Consider the following 10,000-nt stretch of genomic DNA (forward strand, 5'->3'; position numbering starts at 1 on the left):
ATGATATAAAGTTGCTATAAAATGATTGTAAAACATCCAAGAATGATAATATATTAGCATGAATACTTCATAAATTATAGATACGTTGGAGACGTATCAAGGGTACACTGGAATTTCATCATATCACTTTCATCATGTTGGCTTGATTCATGTTCGCTACTTTGATAATTTGATATGTGGGTGGATCGGTGCTTAGGTGTTGTTCTTACTTGAAAAAACCTCCTACTTATGATTAACCCCCTCGCAAGCATCCGCGACTACGAGAAAAGTATTAAGATAAAATCTAACCATAGCATTAATCTTTTGGATCCAAATCGGTCCCTTACGAAGTAGCGCATAAACTAGGGTTTAAGCTTCTGTCACTCTAGCAACCCATCATCTAATAAGTACTCCATAATGCATTCCCTTAGGCCCAAATATGGTGAAGTGTCATGTAGTCGACGTTCACATGACACCACTAAGGGAATCACAACATACATATCATCAAAATATCAAACACATGTCAAGTTGACATGATTACTTGCAACATGACTTCTCCCGTGACCTCAAGAACAAAAGTAACTACTCACAAATAATAATCATGCTCAAGATCAGAGGAGTATTAAATAGCATAATGGATCTGAACATATAAGATTCCACCAAATAAACCATACCGTAATCAACTACAAGATGTAATCAACACTAGTAGTCACCCACAAGCACCAATCTAAGGTTATGGTACACGAGATGAACTAGGGTTTGAGAGGAGATGGTCCTGTTGAAGATGTTGATGGAGATAGCGATGACGATGATTTCCCCCCTCCGGGAGGGAACTTCCCTCGACGGAATCGCTCCGCCGGAGGGCAAAAGTGCTCCTGCCCAAGTTCCGCCTCGAGACGGCGGCGTTTCGTCCCAAAAGTCCTCCCATTATTTTATCTAGGTCAAAATGACTTATGTACCAGAAGAGGGGCATCGGAGGTGGGCCGAGGAGGGCACAAGCCACCATGGCGCGCCTGGGCTCCCTGGCGCGCCCAGGTTGGTTGTGCCCACCTGGTGGGCCCCTCTGGTAGTTATTTGGTCCAATATTTCTTAAATATTCCATAAAAAATCTCCGTGAAGTTTCAGCTTATTTGGAGATGTACAGAATAGGTAACTGACGTAGCTTTTCCAGGTCCAGAATTCCAGCTGCCGTTATTCTCCCTCTTTGTGTAAACTTTGCATATTATGAGAGAAAAGGCATTAGAGTTACTCCCAAAAGCATTATTATGCATAAAAAACATTATAAATAACAGTAGGAAAACTTGATGCAAAATGGACGTATCACCGGGCCCCGAGCTCTTATATCCTCTCCACTGGATACTGGCGTGTTTGGTTGTCTGCAGCAATTTTGCTTGCATTGCACGTGTTTCTCTGATGGGCATGGCTGAGGTAAAACTGCCCAAAAACCATCGATTGCACATAGTTTGGTAGCCCGCATCTAGGCTGGCTGCATGAGGGAACTAATATTGACCCGCCGTTTGGTTGACAGCGATGCAGTAGGTGCAAAAACCACACATTGTTTGGTTGCAAACTGCATCAGGTGCTGCCACCACTTCTCACTAGTGATGTCCTTACCACACATGGTCTCAACATAGTTCGTGCCTAGCTAGGAAACAAATCGCAGTTCACCCTAGCTACTAACAAATATTAGTACAAATATAACAGTCAAATGGTTCAATAGGGAAAAGATCATTGATACCGAATGAGTGGCAAGTCCATCCTCATCCTCTTCTTATTCTGTTGCTTCTGGTTCTTTCTTCTTTGGCTTCCTCTTCTTCTTCTTCTCCTCATCTGCTGTTGCTTCTTCTCTTCTGCTGCTACTCTTGCTCTTTTCCTTCTTCTTCTTCAGATCCTTGTCTGGCCTCTATTATCCCACATTCCCTATTCCCACTCCATACTTTTGTTCTCCAGGCTTCGTTGTCAAATGCCTCCACACCATGGCTAGAGCTGACAACATCATTAGACGTCACATCTTCCTCCTCAGGCACCAGTTCATCACAACCCCATTGCCATATCCAGTTATATGTAGAATGCGACAAGCAAGAACAAGCTTAACCTGGGTGGGGAAAGTGTGGAATGGTTTCTAATCCAGGATCTTAAACCTGTTCTTCTGAGCTCCAAATGGCCTCTCAATGGTAACTCTAAGGCTGGAATGTCTGAGATTAAATAGTTCGTGTGGAGTCCTAGGATAGTCCGACCAGCGAACTCGTTGAGATGGTATCTGGTTATCTTGAAGCGTGGAAGAACATCTGGACAACATGCATAGCCAGCATCTCCTAAGTAGAACTTTCCATCGGGGATATAGATGCCATCAGGATGACTCATGCTCTCACTGAGAATGTTAGCATCATGTGCTGATCCTTCCCAGCCAGCCAACACATATGTGAACTTCAGATCGAAGTCAACAGCAGCAAGCACATTCTGGCTTGTGTAGTGCTTTCTACCCATGTATGCTGCAGATTGTGACCTCGGCACTTTGGCAGTGACATGAGTACCATCTATTGCCCCAATGAAATCTTAAAATTGCATTACAAGATGGTGTTATGACTATAGCAGAACAATACAACCATATGAAGGCATGAACTACATACTGTCAGTGCTCACCTTGAAGTATGGATACCATCTTGGTCTAGTGTGAATCTTGTTAGGAGTCCGGCCGGTTGGTGACTTGAGCATCTCTCCTCTGAGTTCCCAAACAACATGCAACACTTGCCTGAAGTGCCTAGAAATGGTCTCCATTGACCTCCTGAACGTGTTGTGCATAACCCTGAACCTCTGGTTATGATCAACAACATGGAGGAACATGACTACTTGCTCTTCCACACTGGCGTGGATGCTATCTTGTAACAGCACCTGCTCCTGAAGGTCTGCACAAGGCTGACGAAAGGTGTTCTTTCCATTTGAAGCATCCAGATAGCCTCTGTGTCATTGTAGTTGTAGATGTAGTTCAAACTCGACATCCCCTCCTGATTCCAGATTAACATTGGACCATAATGAATGACAGGCTTATCACCACGACGAACAACTCTCTTTTGGATCAACATGAGCCATGCGTGAATCACAGCTATCAGTGTTGCTGCCTGAACTACCAGCTTCATCAGTGCGTTCATAACCTAGTCCACATCGAGGGTGCATTGAGCAATGAGGAAATTGATCTTACACCTTGCCTAACGGTCTAACAACTGACCTAACATAGGGGGAGGGGTGTTCCATGTTGCTTATCGGATTCGAAGACGACGACGAAGGGGGGGGGGCATGGCTGAGCCGAGGAGGACCAGACGGTGCACAAGAGGAAGGGAAGAAGCTGCTCCCGCTACCGGAGAGTGCTGCTGCCGCATCCGCCACCGCCGCTTGCGCAGATCTGAGTCGCCGCCGCCGCTGGTGCTAAGAATAGAGGAAGTCCTTGTCCTAGAGCTAGTGGTGGCCAAGTAAATGGGGCGGTGAAGCTAGATTTGGCGCTATCCCGCCTCTGCCGGTTTCCATCTTCCGTCATCTCCACTCGATTTTGCCTTGCATCCCTTTTGCGTAGCACCCAGCCTGGCTCGCTAGAAACTGCCGATTTGAGGGTTTCCAGCGAGCCAGGCTCTGGATTGCTTTAATGTTCGTGCTGATGCAGGCCAGCCCATCCGTATGCAATCAAACACGTTTTTTTTGGTCCAACTCGGCCTGATTGGAGGTAATGCGGACAACCAAACATGCCCTAGGAGGTTTGCGGTCATCCGGACACACATGACAAAATGAAAGGTTCGTTGGGTCATCTTTTTCCCCCCTCTCCTATTCAGACAATAACCAGGCCGTCCGCCCACATTCATTGAAAGGATACGGAGGGTCCGGGTGTAGATGCTCGGCGGAGTGAGTTTGTGCTTTGCTTTGCTTCGGCGGACTGAGGCACGTGGGCTGCTGTTGACGTGTCGATTCGGCAAGGTACATATTACCCTTTCGATGCATGCATGCTGTGCAGAATACGATCCTCGCTTTATTCCCGTGTACCTCATTGAGCAGGGAATATTGCCGCCACGCACCTACACTGAGCTACTCGTACACGAACGCGACCGGTGTAGCTAACAATACACTATTCCTAACCAAACAAAACGCTGAAGTAGCTAATGCACTATTCCCCAAAATATCAACGGTTATGAAAGTTGATCGAAGGCAACAGGCCATACCAGGCGGTTTAAAAACAATATTTCTGTCGGTTTACCACCTGTCAGACCACATGTGGTCGTCAAAGGTGGGTGGGTGCTTAAGACAACAAGTATCTATCTAGGGCTTTCTCCTTTCGAGTTTTATAAACTGCCAGCGTCCATCAGAAGTGGATTCTTATTCATCTCAGAAAAGAAAAAGGAAAACAAGTGGATTCTTGCTGCAGCTGGTTGTGAAAGTTTCTTGTCTTAATTAGGCGGTTGAACGCCAATGGTTTGTGTGTTGAAATTATGCTTAGAGACAATAATAAAGTGTTCATTTTCATTATATTCATGATTTGTGTCTGGGATAATATTGAAGAACTGCTTCATGAATATGTGATTCGCTAGGGAATTATTTTGCCTTTTTCCTTTTGCGAGTCGAATTTCTAATCATAATCTTTTGGCATGTCAAACTGATTTTGTCCCAATGCTACCATATTAATTATCTAGGATTTCTTATAACCGTTTGTAGCATAACTGAGTGGATGCCACTTAAGTTGGCATGCTGTTAACTGATGATGCATGTCTACCTCCTTGCATATGTGTGAACAAGAGATGATTAGCTAATCATGCAATAAGTTAAGATAAATATGGAAAGAAATGAAGGCGTGAGGAGAGGGTTGATGGAGGGGTCCAGGTGGTGACTTGCCCACACAGTGGCATTTGGGCCAACGGAAGAGAAGTGCGGATTACAAGTACACGATCTACTGGGCATTACCCTACCACCATTATATCTCAGTAAGCACATTGTATGCCTTGCCAAAAGCAAAGGTCGCACGAACACAATTAATTAACATAGGCTCATAATTAAGTTACGGAATTGATGCCCCCTGTTCCCGTCTGTTGCTGGCTGCCTATCTGAACCATTCGTCTTCTTATTAACTAATAATGGATGCAGTATACTCGTGCTGGAGAATAATCCAGCTGCCTCATTTCCGCTGCACCACTCACAAAAAATATCCTCTACACTTTAGGCCCTTTTTTCCAGGCTTTATGTCCCACTGTTGTTGGCTGCTAACTACTGCGTCTGCACAATGCAAGGATGATCGGCTCTGCATCATCACATGCACGGATCACGGGAAAAAAAAAAGCACGCTATAGCGTTACGAGAATTGTCTCACTAAATAAATTAGTGTATAAAATCTCGCTAATAGCATGATATAGAGCGATATAGCAATGCTTAAAGCCGGCGCTATTTTGCTATAGCGCGTTAGTTTTTACATTGGCACGGATACATATTTGATGAGTTGAATTCCTTCATCGCCCCCCCTTCCACTAGATCACAACCCGAAAGTCCTTTCCATGTACGTACCAGGCTGCAAAACAATTTTGTTTGTGTTTGTCCTGGATATATATATGTAGGAAGAGTGCACCAATCTGTTAAGCCTCTGCTGCATATATACATTAATTGTGATAAATGCATACACATATACGCATATATGCATCCATCAGTGGGTGCCATGTGCCTTGATGCATGCATATGCTTTGTTCTTGGCATCTAGTTGCACAGTTTACAACCACCACCACCAAAAGGTGGCATGTATGAACTGTGGAGAAAGAAAGATACCCTGCTAGGGGTCAAGGACTAAAGACACATTAGACTACATGTACACATGCAAGCATGCATAAGTATCCATCTATACATTCGGGCTATCAGTCTATCTCTAGGTCTATTCTGGTCCAACTCCTTTAAATTGTTCCCGCGGACCCTAAGGAAAGATGGTATTCTCGCGGGAATTATTGTCCCCTCTCTATGTTTTTGTTAACGAGATAAATCCAAAGAAATAGCTAAAGCTTAGTCAATATATGCAAAGCGTAACACACACGCATTTGTATTCCTACTGACCAGCATGTTGTTCCAAGATGCTTGTGCCGGTCTTGCAAGAAAGGAATTCATCACACTATACTAGGATTCAAGGACTTCGTAACAGAAAACCATGCATAGGGGGGTGGGGGTTGGCAAGACATGTCAGGGATTATTTTACTGATGGTACCCATTAGGTATTAACAGATGAGAGCAGCGCAACGCGAATGACTTATCTATGAGTGTTCTCGTTAAGTCGATTGATTTGCTATGAGGAAAAAAAAAACCTTGGCAAAGGAATTTTTTCCTGTATCATCATATATTTTAAATCCAGGAAAGGACCGGCGTAGGTATATGCACACGCTTCAATGGTGGAGGCTCCCTGGCCTTGATCTAGAGGCCTCGGTCTGGTGGCAGCAGCCCTTCCCTTGGGATGGGGTTGGCGACCATGGCACCTCAGTGCAGCATGGATGAGACTCTGAGCGAAAGCTTACCGCTCCGACGTCGGCGAAAACTGTGGGTGTCGCATCCCTCTTGGGGACGTCGTTGTGGTTCCCCTCCTTGTGCCAGGGTTCCAGGTGAAAACCTAGCCCATTGTTGTGTTTCGGCGGCAGCGGCGATAACATCGTCACCCTCTTGGGGGTGTCGTCGTGGAGCTCAGGCACATACCATTACTAGCGCATTGGCGTTTTCGGTCAATCTTTATTCTTGGCATGGAGCTTCTTCGACTATGGCATGGGGCGGTCTCTCATTTGTCTCTTACCTTTGACACGCGACCTCATTGTCACCTTTCTCGGACCTCACTATCCGCAGACAGGATCGGTGCTCTACGGCCTGGAGCGAGAGGGCAGGTGGCCTTCTCCAGTGATAGCTTGGTGTGTGTGGTGCAATACATCAGGTGGTTTCCCAAGAAGGTGCGATTTGGTTCCTAGTTGGCGGTCTCCTGTGCTTCTTGGTGGGGCATGGCTATTCTTGTACTCTTGCTCGACTTTGAGTCGGTGGCATTTTCGCTATTCTCTCGGTTTGGTTTTCTTTCTACCTGCTACGTAAGAGTTTTTTTATCACCTTGTATCAGTACGGCCATTTTGCTTTATTTATAAAGCGGGGTGAAAGCCCGCTTCTGTGATATATGCACTCACAATAGCAAACCATTCAAATCGATGACCTGCTAACCAAGATTGCATTCACTGTGGATACCAACCATTGTAGAAATAACATAGTGCCCATAAAAGGTAGGGATTATAAGCAAACATGGATGATCTTCGCGGGCATTAATTTTGATACCCGATGGATATCGTTCTGCTGATCATCTCCATCGATCATCGACATGACATTTATTCCTTGGCAACCGCGTGCATGAAAGATCATGATCAAGAACATGAGTCCAAGCTTAGCTAGCAGATCAACACTGAGACATCACCATCAGGCCATGCTCATGCATTATGTATAATATACCCATCATTGCGCACTCTTATTCGATCGAAAATGCGCCGAAATGGTCCCCAATTTGGCAAGCTTGATATTTGAAAAGGGCCCATGAGCAAATACCCACTGGACAAGTGGAGAAACACTAGCTGAGGTAAGAAAATTCTTGGGCATATATCTGAAGCCAACAAATGTTAGTTGATGCTGGAATAACATCGCATGATCTCATTTGGGAACTGACAGGGCAGTTCGCACATATGGATCGATGCACTAACAAAAAACAAGTACCCTAGCTAGCCCCAGTGCCTCTCACTAAATTCTGAAGATAGCAGTTGGATTGGGTCTCGCACACCCATAGCTAGCCATGATCATCAACAGCAACCAATAAATTAGCCCAAAGTACATCATCTGCTGCAAAGAATCCGCTCCATTTAAGGCTAGATTCCAGCTGCTACATTACAAATCATACAATGACAATGTTAATTTAGTTGAGCCAATAGTCTACAATATCTCAAGCTTTATTTGTACTCCACCGAGAAAAGAATACATTACAGATCCATAAATAACTACAGTTCATATGCTACCTGTTTGATTGCTTTATATATGACCGGTCCGTGTATTTAAGTTTTAGAAAAGCAAGCACTTGTCCAGCCTAAGGCATAAAAATTAACGCTAGCTAGATCTCTCTTTATTTTCAGTGTCACTAGCTACTAAACTTTTGAGGGCTTGACATCATGATTTTGTGCAATGGATGGCAGCTAGCTGTTGGGGAAAAACCTAACAAGTACCACTATACCATTTCCATATCATACAAAGGTAACAAACACTAGTAGCTGCTGGTTTTGTTGTACTATAGTTCCTGACGTGGCTGGCTTTAGTCCTCAGATGCATCATTGCCTGCACATGCACATGCTAATGCAAAAAGCCCAAATGAAACAGCTGATCTACCAGAGATCACAATTTGGCAGCCTTTAGAAATATGTAGGAGCTATCACTCAGGCCATATGGCTAGTGTAGGCAAGCAATCAAGAAAAGAGAGAGAGGGAGAGAGGGAGAGAGAGAGAGAGAGAGAGAGAGAGAGAGAGAGGGAGAGAGAGGAGGGAGAAGGCAGAAAGTAAGAAAGAAAGAAAGAAAGAAAGAAAGAAAGAAAGAAAGAAAGAAAGAGGAGGGAGAAAAGGAAGCCAGATAAATATAAATGGCAAATTGACATGAGTGGCACAGATTCACCTCCCACTCTCCCAGGACAAAACTGGTGACCTGTTAGTACTAGCTAAAGGTACATATGTCTAGCTCTGGCTTTTCATATAGATTATTGTGAATTTGTGTGAACACTCACCTAAACAGTTGGAGCAAGATCGAAGGAACCACACATGGCTGATGGTTGCATGTTCTATCAATTTGCCATTAGACATGCATGCAGAAGCAGCTAACATGGGCTCTTTTTAATCATTCCCTGCACATGATCAGTAAATTGGTCTGCTTTGCATGGTAGCTAGCTTTGTGCTGCAAGTAAAGGCGCTGACAACTGGCCAAAGCAACTAGCCAAAGTTATTGGCTTTAATGTTAATGTGACATCACTGGCCAAAGGAAGATCTTGTTCCGAGATATATCTTTTTCACAACTGATTCTCAACAGTGAGATATGCTTTCTCCTTCCAGCATAAACCAATTTCTATAGACTGAAATGCATTAGCACAAGTGTTTATTTTCCAAATTAATGGCCTAATTGGGAGGTAGTTAGGTGACTACATTTCATTATGTGTTATATAATACATAGTTATCTTTTAGTAGAATAGTTGAAGAAATAAACAATGAATTGAACGATGGAACAAAGGTAAAAGTAATGAAAAGTGTCTGGTGGTGCGCTAGATTAGATTGCACACAAGAATGGAGATTGTGTGTCAAAAAGATGAAATAATCTTTAAAACTTCTGATGGAATAAATAAAGAATTGAAAAGGGAAAGAAGATGGATATCAGCGTGTGAGAACATGTACTTGTATATACATTTTTCCAGAATTAGTTTTCGGTCAGAGCGCACCCACATCGCAATCATCTCGATTCGAGTTCATATGTATTCACATCGTGTTTTATTTGTTTCTGATTCATTACACAACCTTGGATTATGGTTCTCTTCATACACACATATATACCATACGTAGGTGAACAAGGGTGTCACCAATAATGGTTGTATAGATATGGGTGTAGTGCAAAAGGTAGGTGGTAGTTATAAACAATAAGTTGTCTATCATGAGCTTCCTGCAGGATAAGTTTCTTGAGCTCGCCTTTGTTTGGAAAACAAATGCATCCTTCGAACGAGATGATGCCTTGCTCGTCTTTCGTGAATCCGGGGGCCTTGCTCGGATTTTTTTTAAATGTTAAATAAAGGGACCATCTATTCGCGAGGCGCCCGAAAAAACTCCTCGCGTCGGTCACTTATGCTTTAGGCCATCTGATCAATATCCAATGGTTAGAAGCGCGCCGCCATTGTTTATCTTCTTATCCTCGGACATTCCTCCTTCCACCCCTGTGGCCTACCCAGGCCTAACCGCTGCCTCCACCCACCACGGCC

Source organism: Triticum aestivum, chromosome 7D (assembly GCF_018294505.1).
Source record: "Triticum aestivum cultivar Chinese Spring chromosome 7D, IWGSC CS RefSeq v2.1, whole genome shotgun sequence".
Lineage (NCBI taxonomy): Eukaryota > Viridiplantae > Streptophyta > Magnoliopsida > Poales > Poaceae > Triticum > Triticum aestivum.